At 42.9% G+C, this 16116-nt stretch overlaps 1 protein-coding gene across 2 annotated transcripts in view; it reads left to right on the plus strand.

The window, feature by feature from the left end:
- The first annotated feature begins 367 nt into the window (after window positions 1-367).
- LOC139748048 (sialin-like) overlaps window positions 368-16116 on the plus strand; it is a 75950-nt gene continuing 60201 nt past the window's right edge. The window contains exons 1-2 of one of the 2 annotated variants that reach the window (XR_011712522.1): window positions 368-465; window positions 511-582. The gene's annotated coding sequence lies outside the window, so the exon portion shown is untranslated. Of the gene's footprint in view, window positions 583-16116 lie in introns of both variants that reach the window. The other variant, XM_071660622.1, reaches the window with a different exon arrangement.

Consider the following 16116-nt stretch of genomic DNA (forward strand, 5'->3'; position numbering starts at 1 on the left):
CCTCCATCTTTTCTAAACTGGTGGCCAAATTTACACGAGGAAGAACAGATTTCTGAGTGTTGACATTCTAAAGTTCTCACTGAATATCTCCTGTATTTTCCATCAGACAGACACACGCACACACGTGATGAACGAATCTACACAGCTTACGACATCTGGGTTATACGATGTATCAAAACCAACACACAGGATCCCACCTGTGGCCAGATAACACAAGATAAAACGTTTTACAATGTTGACAAATAAACAAAGATATGTGGGAGGAACTGCAGATTAGCTGATAATTACCGAGGGGGAATATCTGTAATGTGTCATGCATCAGCAAACCATGTACAAATACGTGAACAGGTTGGTATGTGAGACGCGCATGTGCAGTGGAGTGAGGCACGGTGATCGCTGACTGTGTTGTGAGTGAGTGAGGTTGTGGAGTGAGGCACAGTGATCGCTGACTGTGTTGTGAGTGAGGTTGTGGAGTGAGGCACGGTGATCGCTGACTGTGTTGTGAGTGAGGTTGTGGAGTGAGGCACGGTGATCGCTGACTGTGTTGTGAGTGAGTGAGGTTGTGGACAATAGGAGGACGAGGTATGTACTGTGTTACTTCATAAGTCAGATCATTATTTGATCATAGGTTCGGGTGTGAGGGCAAGTGTCCTCAAGTGTTAATTGAATAATTCCAGAAAGGTAGCAACACAGCAGACATAACACTCACTATGAAGTGAGGACGGAAGAATAGTCTCCGTTACCCTCAGTGTCGTGGGTCGTCGGGGAGCCGTGTGCCACACTCCTCCACACCCTGGCGTCTTGGGAGAGAAAAGTGGTGAAGTTTTTCTCCACAGTGAGTGAAGAACAGCTCTGCCTCGCCGTGTTCACACCCACCGTCTGCCCACCTTCTCTACACTGAACACTCATTGTTCATCATAACAGTTATTGATCCTAGTGAACGCCATACTAGATATGAACAGATAATGTCTTCACCACATGTTCCTAACACATTTCATGAAAGACCACAATACATCTACGATCACCAGGACACAATACATCAACGATCACCAGGACACAATACATCAACGATCACCAGGACACAATACATCAACGATCACCAGGACACAATACATCTACGATCACCAGGACACAATGCATCAACGATCACCAGGACACAATACATCTACGATCACCAGGACACAATACATGTACGATCACCAGGACACAATACATCTACGATCACCAGGACACAATACATCTACGATCACCAGGACACAATACATCAACGATCACCAGGACACAATACATCTACGATCACCAGGACACAATACATCTACGATCACCAGGACACAATACATCTACGATCACCAGGACACAATACATCTACGATCACCAGGACACAATACATCAACGATCACCAGGACACAATACATCTACGATCACCAGGACACAATACATCAACGATCACCAGGACACAATACATCTACGATCACCAGGACACAATATATAAACGATCACCAGGACACATCTACGATCACCAGGACACAACACATCTACGATCACCAGGACAATACATCAACGATCACCAGGACACAATACATCAAAGATCACCAGGACAATACATCAACGATCACCAGGACACAATACATCAACGATTAGCAGGACACAATACATCTACAATCACCAGGACACAATACATCAACGATCACCAGGACACAATACATCTACGATCACCAGGACACAATACATCAACGATCACCAGGACACAAAACATCAACGGTCACCAGGACACAACACATCTACGATCACCAGGACACAATACATCAACGATCACCAGGACACAATACATCTACGATCACCAGGACACAATGCATCTCTGATCACCAGGACACAATACATCAACGATCACCAGGACACAATGCATCTCTGATCACCAGGACACAATAAATCAACGATCACCAGGACACAATACATCTACGATCACCAGGACACAATACATCAACGATCACCAGGGCACAATACATCAACGATCACCAGGACACAACACATCTACGATCACCAGGACACAATACATCAACGATCACCAGGACACAATGCATCTCTGATCACCAGGGCACAATACATCAACGATCACCAGGACACAATACATCTACGATCACCAGGACACAATGCATCTCTGATCACCAGGGCACAATACATCAACGATCACCAGGACACAATACATCTACGATCACCAGGACACAATACATCAACGATCACCAGGACACAATACATCAACGATCACCAGGACACAATACATCAACGATCATCAGGACACAATACATCAACGATCACCAGGACACAATACATCAACGATCACCAGGACACAATACATCTACGATCACCAGGACACAATACATCAACGATCACCAGGACACAATACATCTACGATCACCAGGACACAATACATCAACGATCACCAGGACACAATACATCAACGATCACCAGGACACAATACATCTACGATCACCAGGACACAATGCATCTCTGATCACCAGGACACAATACATCAACGATCACCAGGGCACAATACATCAACGATCACCATGACACAATACACCTACAATCACCAGGGCACAATACATCTACGATCACCAGAACACAGTACATTTACGATCACTAGGACAATACATCTACAATCTCCAGGACACAACACATCTACGATCACCAGGACACAATACATCTACGATCACCAGGACACAACACATCTACGATCACCAGGACACAATACATCTACGATCACATGGACACAATACATCTACGATCACCAGGACACAATACATCAACGATCACCAGGACACAATGCATCAACGATCACCAGGAGACAAAACATCTTCGATCACCAGGACACAATACATATACGATCACCAGGACACAATACATCAACTATCACCAGGAGACAAAACATCTTCGATCACCAGGACACAATATATATGCGATCACCAGGACACAATACATCTACGATCACCAGGACACAATACATCTACGATCACCAGGAGACAATACATCTGCGATCACCAGGACACAATGGGTTTGTGGTCGCTGGCGCCAGGAAGCTCCCATATTTACAGTGTTGTGTTGCCACAGTGCAGCTGGAGTGACTGAGTGCTTGTTGCATGACACACATGACTCACAACTTGTGATATGCGAACCACATTGGCTCACAACCTGTGGTGCGTGAACCACATTGGCTCACAACCTGTGGTGCGTGAACCATAGTGACTCATAACCTGTGATTGTAAACATGTAAACATGTAAACATGTGATTGTCCAAGACAGACAACGAGCGTTCATAAACTTGTCATTTTACAAATTTTGTCAACAATAAATTTATCTAATTCTTATAGACCATCACTGATATTAAGATTATAATTCTTTGTGTATTTGATAATAGAACATACAATGATATTTCTCGTGGTACTGGAGTTAGAGTTAATAACTGAGATGGCATTACTCCAGTCAGTACAATGATAATAGTTTTTAACGTGATTAAACAAGGCATTTGATTATTGTCCCGTTCTTCTACTATATTTATGTTGCTTAAGTCTAACAGAAAGATCCTTACCAGTCTGACCAACATAAAACTTTTCAATTTCTACATGGCATTTCATAGATGCACCCAGGAGAATTTTCTAGTGAATTCCTGATTCAGATATTCTTTATAGTATCATTGTTGCTGAAAGCAACATTTACATTAAAGAATTTAAGCAACATGAGAAGTAAAGTAAAATTATTATTAAAAGGGAGAACTAAAGAATCTTGGCGTCAATGGGAGATTTGGGCTCAACTCTATAAAGAATATCTTAATCAGGAATTCACCAAAAATTCTCTTGGGTGCATTTATAAAGTGCCATGTAGAAATTTTGATAAGTTTTATGTTGGGCAGACTGGTAAGGATCTTTCTGTTTGACTTAAGCAACATAAATATAGTATAAGAACGGGACATGAATCAAATGCCTTGTTTAATCACGTTAAAAACTATGATCATTGTATTGACTGAAGTAACGCCATCTCAGTTATTAACTCTTACTCTATTACCAAGAGAAATAGCATTGAATCTTCTACTAAATACACAAAGAATTATAATCTTAATATTAGTGATGGTCTACACAAATTAGATAGCTTTATTGCCGGGAAGATTTGTGAAATGATAAGTTTATGAACGCTCGTTGTCTGTCTTGGACAATCGCATGTTTACCAAATGGCGTCCTCGCTTCGTCTCTTCGATGTATATCAACTGACTGTTATATTTCTCTCCTGTTTCTCCCCTAATGATGTGATTATTAAACGAAAGTGCACTTGGGAACTCGGTATTGAAATACAAGAAGGGAAGGGTTTCCAGCATTCTGCTCCTCTTCCTCTGTTCCATTCTTTGACACTTTGACACTTATCGTGTTTCATTTTCCCCATGGACTCATAGAAACATATATATATATATATATATATTCTTTTTTTTTTTATACTTTGTCGCTGTCTCCCGCGTTTGCGAGGTAGCGCAAGGAAACAGACGAAAGAAATGGCCCAACCCACCCCCCATACACATGTATACATACGTCCACACACGCAAATATACATACCTACACAGCTTTCCATGGTTTACTCCAGACGCTTCACATGCCTTGATTCAATCCACTGACAGCACGTCAACCCCGGTATACCACATCGCTCCAATTCACTCTATTCCTTGCCCTCCTTTCACCCTCCTGCATGTTCAGGCCGCGATCACACAAAATCTTTTTCACTCCATCTTTCCACCTCCAATTTGGTCTCCCTCTTCTCCTTGCTCCCTCCACCTCCGACACATATATCCTCTTGGTCAATCTTTCCTCACTCATCCTCTCCATGTGCCCAAACCACTTCAAAACACGCTCTTCTGCTCTCTCAACCACGCTCTTTTTATTTCCACACATCTCTCTTACCCTTACGTTACTCACTCGATCAAACCACCTCACACCACACATTGTCCTCAAACATCTCATTTCCAGCACATCCATCCTCCTGCGCACAAGGCTATCCATAGCCCACGCCTCGCAACCATACAACATTGTTGGAACCACTATTCCTTCAAACATACCCACTTTTGCTTTCCGAGATAATGTTCTCGACTTCCACACATTCTTCAAGGCCCCCAGAATTTTCGCCCCCTCCCCCACCCTATGATCCACTTCCGCTTCCATGGTTCCATCCGCTGCCAGATCCACTCCCAGATATCTAAAAACTTCACTTCCTCCAGTTTTTCTCCATTCAAACTCACCTCCAAATTGACTTGACCCTCAACCCTACTGTACCTAATAACCTTGCTCTTATTCACATTTACTCTTAACTTTCTTCTTCCACACACTTTACCAAACTCAGTCACCAGCTTCTGCAGTTTCTCACATGAATCAGCCACCAGCGCTGTATCATCAGCGAACAACAACTGACTCACTTCCAAGCTCTCTCATCCCCAACAGACTTCATACTTGCCCCTCTTTCCAAGACTCTTGCATTTACCTCCCTAACAACCCCATCCATAAACAAATTAAACAACCATGGAGACATCACACACCCCTGCCGCAAACCTACATTCAATGAGAACCAATCACTTTCCTCTCTTCCTACACGTACACATGCCTTACATCCTCGATAAAAACTTTTCACTGCTTCTAACAACTTTCCTCCCACACCATATATTCTTAATACCTTCCACAGAGCATCTCTATCAACTTTATCATATGCCTTCTCCAGATCCATAAATGCTACATACAAATCCATTTGCTTTTCTAAGTATTTCTCACATACATTCTTCAAAGCAAACACCTGATCCACACATCCTCTACCACTTCTGAAACCACACTGCTCTTCCCCAATCTGATGCTCTGTACATGCCTTCACCCTCTCAATCAATACCCTCCCATATAATTTACCAGGAATACTCAACAAACTTATACCTCTGTAATTTGAGCATTCACTCTTATCCCCTTTGCCTTTGTACAATGGCACTATGCACGCATTCCGCCAATCCTCAGGCACCTCACCATGAGTCATACATACATTAAATAACCTTACCAACCAGTCAACAATACAGTCACCCCCCTTTTTTAATAAATTCCACTGCAATACCATCCAAACCCGCTGCCTTGCCGGCTTTCATCTTCCGCAAAGCTTTCACTACCTCTTCTCTGTTTACCAAATCATTTTCCCTAACCCTCTCACTTTGCACACCACCTCGACCAAAACACCCTATATCTCCCACTCTATCATCAAACACATTCAGCAAACCTTCAAAATACTCACTCCATCTCCTTCTCACATCACCACTACTTGTTATCACCTCCCCATTTGCGCCCTTCACTGAAGTTCCCATTTGCTCCCTTGTCTTACGCACCTTATTTACCTCCTTCCAGAACATCTTTTTATTCTCCCTAAAATTTAATGATACTCTCTCACCCCAACTCTCATTTGCCCTTTTTTTCACCTCTTGCACCTTTCTCTTGACCTCCTGTCTCTTTCTTTTATACATCTCCCACTCAATTGCATTTTTTCCCTGCAAAAATCGTCCAAATGCCTCTCTTTTCTCTTTCACTAATACTCTTACTTCTTCATCCCACCACTCACTACCCTTTCTAATCAACCCACCTCCCACTCTTCTCATGCCACAAGCATCTTTTGCGCAATCCATCACTGATTCCCTAAATACATTCCATTCCTCCCCCACTCCCCTTGCTTCCATTGTTCTCACCTTTTTCCATTCTGTACTCAGTCTCTCCTGGTACTTCCTCACACAGGTCTCCTTCTCAAGCTCACTTACTCTCACCACCCTCTTCACCCCAACATTCACTCTTCTTTTCTGAAAACCCATACAAATCTTCACCTTAGCCTCCACAAGATAGTGATCAGACATCCCTCCAGTTGCACCTCTCAGCACATTAACATCCAAAAGTCTCTCTTTCGCACGCCTGTCAATTAACACGTAATCCAATAACGCTCTCTGGCCATCTCTCCTACTTACATAAGTATACTTATGTATATCTCGCTTTTTAAACCAGGTATTCCCAATCATCAGTCCTTTTTCAGCACATAAATCTACAAGCTCTTCACCATTTCCATTTACAACACTGAACACCCCATGTATACCAATTATTCCCTCAACTGCCACATTACTCACCTTTGCATTCAAATCACCCATGATATATATGATATATATATATATATATATATATATATATATATATATATATATATATATATCATATAAGTGAGCTTGGGAAGGAGACCTGTGTGGGGAAGTACCAGGAGAGACTGTGTGCAGAGTGGAAAAAGGTGAGAACAATGGAAGTAAGGGGAGTGGGGGAGGAATGGGATGTATTTAGGGAATCAGTGATGGATTGCGCAAGAGATGCTTGTGGCATGAGAAGAGTGGGAGGTGGGCTGTTTAGAAAGGGTAGTGAGTGGTGGGATGAAGAAGTAAGAGTATTAGTGAAAGAGAAGAGAGAGGCATTTGAACGATTTTTGCAGGGAAAAAATGCAATTGAGTGGGAGAAGTATAAAAGAAAGAGACAGGAGGTCAAGAGAAAGGTGCAAGAGGTGAAAAAAAGGGCAAATGAGAGTTGGGGTGAGAGACTATCAGTAAATTTTAGGGAGAATAAAAAGATGTTCTGGAAGGAGGTAAATAGGGTGCGTAAGACAAGGGAGCAAATGGGAACTTCAGTGAAGGGCGTAAATGGGGAGGTGATAACAAGTAGCGGTGATGTGAGAAGGAGATGGAATGAGTATTTTGAAGGTTTGTTGAATGTGTCTGATGACAGAGTGGCAGATATAGGGTGTTTTGGTCGAGGTGGTGTGCAAAGTGAGAGGGTTAGGGAAAATGATTTGGTAAACAGAGAAGAGGTAGTAAAAGCTTTGCGGAAGTTGAAAGCCGGCAAGGCAGCAGGTTTGGATGGCATTGCAGTGGAATTTATTAAGAAAGGGGGTGACTGTATTGTTGACTGGTTGGTAAGGTTATTTAATGTATGTATGACTCATGGTGAGGTGCCTGAGGATTGGCGGAATGCGTGCATAGTGCCATTGTACAAAGGCAAAGGGGATAAGAGTGAGTGCTCAAATTACAGAGGTATAAGTTTGTTGAGTATTCCTGGTAAATTATATGGGAGGGTATTGATTGAGAGGGTGAAGGCATGTACAGAGCATCAGATTGGGGAAGAGCAGTGCGGTTTCAGAAGTGGTAGAGGATGTGTGGATCAGGTGTTTGCTTTGAAGAATGTATGTGAGAAATACTTAGAAAAGCAAATGGATTTGTATGTAGCATTTATGGATCTGGAGAAGGCATATGATAGAGTTGATAGAGATGCTCTGTGGAAGGTATTAAGAATATATGGTGTGGGAGGCAAGTTGTTGGAAGCAGTGAAAAGTTTTTATCGAGGATGTAAGGCATGTGTACGTGTAGGAAGAGAGGAAAGTGATTGGTTCTCAGTGAATGTAGGTTTGCGGCAGGGGTGTGTGATGTCTCCATGGTTGTTTAATTTGTTTATGGATGGGGTTGTAAGGGAGGTAAATGCAAGAGTCCTGGAAAGAGGGGCAAGTATGAAGTCTGTTGGGGATGAGAGAGCTTGGGAAGTGAGTCAGTTGTTGTTCGCTGATGATACAGCGCTGGTGGCTGATTCATGTGAGAAACTGCAGAAGCTGGTGACTGAGTTTGGTAAAGTGTGTGGAAGAAGAAAGTTGAGAGTAAATGTGAATAAGAGCAAGGTTATTAGGTACAGTAGGGGTGAGGGTCAAGTCAATTGGGAGGTGAGTTTGAATGGAGAAAAACTGGAGGAAGTGAAGTGTTTTAGATATCTGGGAGTGGATCTGTCAGCGGATGGAACCATGGAAGCGGAAGTGGATCATAGGATGGAGGAGGGGGCGAAAATTTTGGGAGCCTTGAAAAATGTGTGGAAGTCGAGAACATTATCTCGGAAAGCAAAAATGGGTATGTTTGAGGGAATAGTGGTTCCAACAATGTTGTATGGTTGCGAGGCGTGGGCTATGGATAGAGATGTGCGCAGGAGGATGGATGTGCTGGAAATGAGATGTTTGAGGACAATGTGTGGTGTGAGGTGGTTTGATCGAGTAAGTAACGTAAGGGTAAGAGAGATGTGTGGAAATAAAAAGAGCGTGGTTGAGAGAGCAGAAGAGGGTGTTTTGAAATGGTTTGGGCACATGGAGAGAATGAGTGAGGAGAGATTGACCAAGAGGATATATGTGTCGGAGGTGGAGGGAACGAGGAGAAGAGGGAGACCAAATTGGAGGTGGAAAGATGGAGTGAAAAAGATTTTGTGTGATCGGGGCCTGAACATGCAGGAGGGTGAAAGGAGGGCAAGAAATAGAGTGAATTGGAGTCATGTGGTATACAGGGGTTGACGTGCTGTCAGTGGATTGAAGCAAGGCATGTGAAGCGTCTGGGGTAAACCATGGAAAGCTGTGTAGGTATGTATATTTGCGTGTGGGGACGTGTGTATGTACATGTGTATGGGGGGGGGGGGTTGGGCCATTTCTTTCGTCTGTTTCCTTGCGCTACCTCGCAAACGCGGGAGACAGCGACAAAGTATAAAAAAAAAAAAAAAAAAAAAAATATATATATATATATATATATATATATATATATATATATATATATATATATATATATATATATATATATATCAACTCTATCATATGCCTTCTCCAGATCCATAAATGGTACATACAAATCCATTTGCTTTCCTAAGTATTTCTCACATACATTCTTCAAAGCAAACACCTGATCCACACATCCTCTACCACTTCTGAAACCACACTGCTCTTCCCCAATCTGATGCTCTGTACATGCCTTCACCCTCTCAGTCAATACCCTCCCATATAATTTACCAGGAATACTCAACAAACTTATACCTCTGTAATTTGAGCACTCACTCTTATCCCCTTTGTCTTTGTACAATGGCACTATGCACGCATTCCACCAATCCTCAGGCACCTCACCATGAGTCATACATACATTAAATAACCTTACCTGTGGAAGGTATTAAGAATATATGGTGTGGGAGGCAAGTTGTTAGAAGCAGTGAAAAGTTTTTATCGAGGATGTAAGGCATGTGTACGTGTAGGAAGAGAGGAAAGTGATTGGTTCTCAGTGAATGTAGGTTAACGGCAGGGGTGTGTGATGTCTCCATGGTTGTTTAATTTGTTTATGGATGGGGTTGTTAGGGAGGTGAATGCAAGAGTTTTGGAAAGAGGGGCAAGTATGAAGTCTGTTGGGGATGAGAGAGCTTGGGAAGTGAGTCAGTTGTTGTTCGCTGATGATACAGCGCTGGTGGCTGATTCATGTGAGAAACTGCAGAAGCTGGTGACTGAGTTTGGTAAAGTGTGTGAAAGAAGAAAGTTAAGAGTAAATGTGAATAAGAGCAAGGTTATTAGGTACAGTAGGGTTGAGGGTCAAGTCAATTGGGAGGTGAGTTTGAATGTAGAAAAACTGGAGGAAGTGAAGTGTTTTAGATATCTGGGAGTGGATCTGGCAGCGGATGGAACCATGGAAGCGGAAGTGGATCATAGGGTGGGGGAGGGGGCGAAAATTCTGGGAGCCTTGAAGAATGTGTGGAAGTCGAGAACATTATCTCGGAAAGCAAAAATGGGTATGTTTGAAGGAATAGTGGTTCCAACAATGTTGTATGGTTGCGAGGCGTGGGCTATGGATAGAGTTGTGCGCAGGAGGATGGATGTGCTGGAAATGAGATGTTTGAGGACAATGTGTTGTGTGAGGTGGTTTGATCGAGTAAGTAACGTAAGGGTAAGAGAGATGTGTGGAAATAAAAAGAGCGTGGTTGAGAGAGCAGAAGAGGGTGTTTTGAAATGGTTCGGGCACATGGAGAGAATGAGTGAGGAAAGATTGACCAAGAGAATATATGTGTCGGAGGTGGAGGGAACGAGGAGAAGAGGGAGACCAAATTGGAGGTGGAAAGATGGAGTGAAAAAGATTTTGTGTGATCGGGGCCTGAACATGGAGGAGGGTGAAAGGAGGGCAAGGAATAGAGTGAATTGGAGCGATGTGGTATACCGGGGTTGACGTGCTGTCAGTGGATTGAATCAAGGCATGTGAAGCGTCTGGGGTAAACCATGGAAAGTTGTGTAGGTATGTATATTTGCGTGTGTGGACGTATGTATATACATGTGTATGGGGGTGGGTTGGGCCAATTCTTTCGTCTGTTTCCTTGCGCTACCTCGCAAACGCGGGAGACAGCGACAAAGCAAAAAAAAAAAAAAAAAAAAAATATATATTTATATATATATATTCATTTATATATATATATATATATATATATATATATATATATATATATATATATATATATATATATATATATATATATATATATATATGGGTTTTCAGAAAAGAAGAGTGAATGTTGGGGTGAAGAGGGTGGTGAGAGTAAGTGAGCTTGGGAAGGAGACTTGTGTGAGGAAGTACCAGGAGAGACTGAGTACAGAATAGAAAAAGGTGAGAACAATGGAAGTAAGGGAAGTGGGAGAGGAATGGGATGTATTTAGGGAATCAGTGATGGATTGCGCAAAAGATGCTTGTGGCATGAGAAGAGTGGGAGGTGAGTTGATTAAAAAGGGTAGTGAGTGGTGGGATGAAGAAGTAAGATTATTAGTGAAAGAGAAGAGAGAGGCATTTGGACGATTTTTGCAGGGAAAAAATGCAATTGAGTGGAAGATGTATAAAAGAAAGAGACAGGAGGTCAAGAGAAAGGTGCAAGAGGTGAAAAAGAGGGCAAATGAGAGTTGGGGTGAGAGAGTATCATTAAATTTTAGGGAGAATAAAAAGATGTTCTGGAAGGAGGTAAATAAAGTGCGTAAGACAAGGGAGCAAATGGGAACTTCAGTGAAGGGCGCAAATGGGGAGGTGATAACAAGTAGTGGTGATGTGAGAAGGAGATGGAGTGAGTATTTTGAAGGTTTGTTGAATGTGTTTGATGATAGAGTGGCAGATATAGGGTGTTTTGGTCGAGGTGGTGTGCAAAGTGAGAGGGTTAAGGAAACTGATTTGGTAAACAGAGAAGAGGTAGTAAAAGCTTTGCGGAAGATGAAAGCCGGCAAGGCAGCAGGTTTGGATGGTATTGCAGTGGAATTCATTAAAAAAGGGGGTGACTGTATTATTGACTGGTTGGTAAGGTTATTTAATGTATGTATGACTCATGGTGAGGTGCCTGAGGACTGGTGGAATGCGTGCATAGTGCCATTGTACAATGGCAAAGGGGATAAGAGTGAGTGCTCAAATTTCAGAGGTATAAGTTTGTTGAGTATTCCTGGTAAATTTAATGGGAGGGTATTGATTGAGAGGGTGAAGGCATGTACAGAGCATCAGATTGGGGAAGAGCAGTGTGGTTTCGGAAGTGGTAGAGGATGTGTGGATCAGGTGTTTGCTTTGAAGAATGTATGTGAGAAATACTTAGAAAAGCAAATGGATTTGTATGTAGCATTTATGGATCTGGAGAAGGCTTTGTAAGGTTGAGTTGTCAGGAATGAATACAGGTCTTCTTCGTGGATGGTAGTCAATGAAGATTTGTAGATTTGTAGATTTATTGCAAAAGAATATGTACGTACATCTGTAGTACTCTGGGTGTGTCTTATGACACACTACGACACATCCTAGTGAACAGTGTGACGATGCTGACCAGTGTGTCCCCTCAGGTCACACTCACTTACAGGAGTTATATGGGAGTCCGTCAACACCCATTCAACAACGTGTTCAAATAACAGATCAGATCTTACGTGTTCAAACATCCTGAGTAATAGTAGCCCGTGGGAACAGTGGGCCCGTGGGAACATGCATCTAACTCTATGTAACTTACAGTAAAATGATAATAACAAATAGTTAATGCAAAATTAATGGTAGTATGCGTGAGTCTTACAGGCATATGATAGAGCTGATAGAGATGCTCTGTGGAAGGTATTAAGAATATATGGTGTGGGAGGCAAGTTGTTACAAGCAGTGAAAAGTTTTTATCGAGGATGTAAGGCATGTGTACGTGTAGGAAGATACGAAAGTAATTGGTTCTCAGTGAATGTAGGTTTCCGGCAGGGGTGTGTGATGTCTTCATGGTTGTTTAATTTGTTTATGGATGGGGTTGTTAGGGAGGTGAGTGCAAGAGTTTTGGAAAGAGGAGCAAGTATGAAGTCTGTTGGGGATGAGAGAGCTTGGGAAGTGAGTCAGTTGTTGTTCGCTGATGATACAGCGCTGGTGGCTGATTCATGTGAGAAACTGCAGAAGCTGGTGACTGAGTTTGGTAAAGTGTGTGAAAGAAGAAAGTTAAGAGTAAATGTGAATAAGAGCAAGGTAATTAGGTACAGAAGGGTTAAGGGTCAAGTCAATTAGGAGGTAAGTCTGAATGGAGAAAAACTGGTGGAAGTAAAGTGTTTTAGATATCTGGGAGTGGATCTGGCAGCGGATGGAACCATGGAAGCGGAAGTGGATCATAGGGTGGGGGAGGGGGCGAAAATCCTGGGAGCCTTGAAGAATGTGTGGAAGTCGAGAACATTATCTCGGAAACCAAAAATGGACATGTTTGAAGGAATAGTGGTTCCAAAAATGTTGTATGGTTGCGAGGCGTGGGCTATGGATAGAGTTCTGCGCAGGAGGATGGATGTGCTGGAAATGAGATGTTTGAGGACAATGTGTGGTGTGAGGTGGTTTGATCGAGTAAGTAACGTAAGGGTAAAAGAGATGTGTGGAAATAACAAGAGCGTGGTTGAGAGAGCAGAGGAGGGTGTTTTGAAATGGTTTGGGCACATGGAGAGAATGAGTGAGGAAAGATTGACCAAGAGGATATATGTGTCGGAGGTGGAGGGACGAGGAGAAGTGGGAGACCAAATTGGAGGTGGAAAGATGGAGTGAAAAAGATTTTGTGTGATCGGGGCCTGAACACGCAGGAGGGTGAAAGGAGGGCAAGGAATAGAGTGAATTGGATCGATGTGGTATACCGGGGTTGACGTGCTGTCAGTTGATTGAATCAGGGCATGTGAAGCGTCTGGGGTAAACCATGGAAAGTTGTGTAGGTATGTATATTTGCGTGTGTGGACGTATGTATATACATGTGTATGGGGGTGGGTTGGGCCATTTCTTTCGTCTGTTTCCTTGCGCTACCTCGCGAACGCGGGAGACAGCGACAAAGCAAAAAAAAAAAAAAAGTTTTTATCGAGGATGTAAGGCATGTGTACGTGTAGGAAGAGACGAAAGTGATTGGTTCTCAGTGAATGTAGGTTTGCGGCAGGGGTGTGTGATGTCTCCATGGTTGTTTAATTTGTTTATGGATGGGGTTGTTAGGGAGGTGAATGCAAGAGGGGCAGGGAAAGAGGGGCAAGTATGAAGTCTGTTGGGGATGAGAGAGCTTGGGAAGTGAGTCAGTTGTTGTTCGCTGATGATACAGCGCTGGTGGCTGATTCATGTGAGAAACTGCAGTAGCTGGTGACTGAGTTTGGTAAAGTGTGTGAAAGAAGAAAGTTAAGAGTAAATGTGAATAAGAGCAAGGTTATTAGGTACAGTAGGGTTGAGGGTCAAGTCAATTGGGAGGTAAGTCTGAATGGAGAAAAACTGGAGGAAGTAAAGTGTTTTAGATATCTGGGAGTGGATCTGGCAGCGGATGGAACCATGAAAGCGGAAGTGGATCATAGGGTAGGGGAGGGGGCGAAAATTCTGGGAGCCTTGAAGAATGTGTGGAAGTCGAGAACATTATCTCGGAAAGCAAAAATGGGTATGTTTGAAGGAATAGTGATTCCAACAATGTTGTATGGTTGCGAGGCGTGGGCTATGGATATAGTTGTGCGCAGGAGGATGGATGTGCTGGAAATGAGGTGTTTGAGGACAATGTGTGGTGTGAGGTGGTTTGATCGAGTAAGTAACGTAAGGGTAAGAGAGATGTGTGGAAATAAAAAAGAGCGTGGTTGAGAGAGCAGAAGAGGGTGTTTTGAAATGGTTTGGGCACATGGAGAGAATGAGTGAGGAAAGATTGACCAAGAGGATATATGTGTCGGAGGTGGAGGGAACGAGGAGAAGTGGGAGACCAAATTGGAGGTGGAAAGATGGAGTGAAAAAGATTTTGTGTGATCGGGGCCTGAACATGCAGGAGGGTGAAAGGAGGGCAAGGAATAGAGTGAATTGGATCGATGTGGTATACCGGGGTTGACGTGCTGTCAGTGGATTGAATCAAGGCATGTGAAGCGTCTGGGGTAAACCATGGAAAGCTGTGTAGGTATGTATATTTGCTTGTGTGGACGTATGTATATACATGTGTATGGGGGTGGGTTGGGCCATTTCTTTCGTCTCTTTCCTTGCGCTACCTCGCAAACGCGGGAGAAAGCAAAAAAAAAGAAAAAAAAAAAAAAAAAAAAATATATATATATATATATATATATATATATATATATATATATATATATATATATATATATATATATATATATATATTATACTTTGTCGCTGTCTCCCGCGTTTGCGAGGTAGCGCAAGGAAACAGACGAAAGAAATGGCCCAACCCCCCCCCCCATACACATGTATATACATACGTCCACACATGCAAATATACATACCTACACAGCTTTCCATGGTTTACCCCAGACGCTTCACATGCCTTGATTCAATCCACTGACAGCACGTCAGCCCCGGTATACCACATCGCTCCAATTCACTCTATTCCTTGCCCTCCTTTCACCCTCCTGCGTGTTCAGGCCCCGTTCACACAAAATCTTTTTCACTCCATCTTTCCACCTCCAATTTGGTCTCCCTCTTCTCCTTGTTCCCTCCACCTCCGACACATATATCCTCTTGGTCAATCTTTCCTCACTCATCCTCTCCATGTGCCCAAACCACTTCAAAACACCCTCTTCTGCTCTCTCAACCACGCTCTTTTTATTTCCACACATCTCTCTTACCCTTACGTTACTCACTCGATCAAACCACCTCACACCACACATTGTCCTCAAACATCTCATTTCCAGCACATCCATCCTCCTGCGCACAACTCTATCCATAGCCCACGCCTCGCAACCATACAACATTGTTGGAACCACTATTCCTTCAAACATACCCATTTTTGCTTTCCG

Source organism: Panulirus ornatus, chromosome 72, assembly GCF_036320965.1.
Source record: "Panulirus ornatus isolate Po-2019 chromosome 72, ASM3632096v1, whole genome shotgun sequence".
Classification (NCBI taxonomy): domain Eukaryota; kingdom Metazoa; phylum Arthropoda; class Malacostraca; order Decapoda; family Palinuridae; genus Panulirus; species Panulirus ornatus.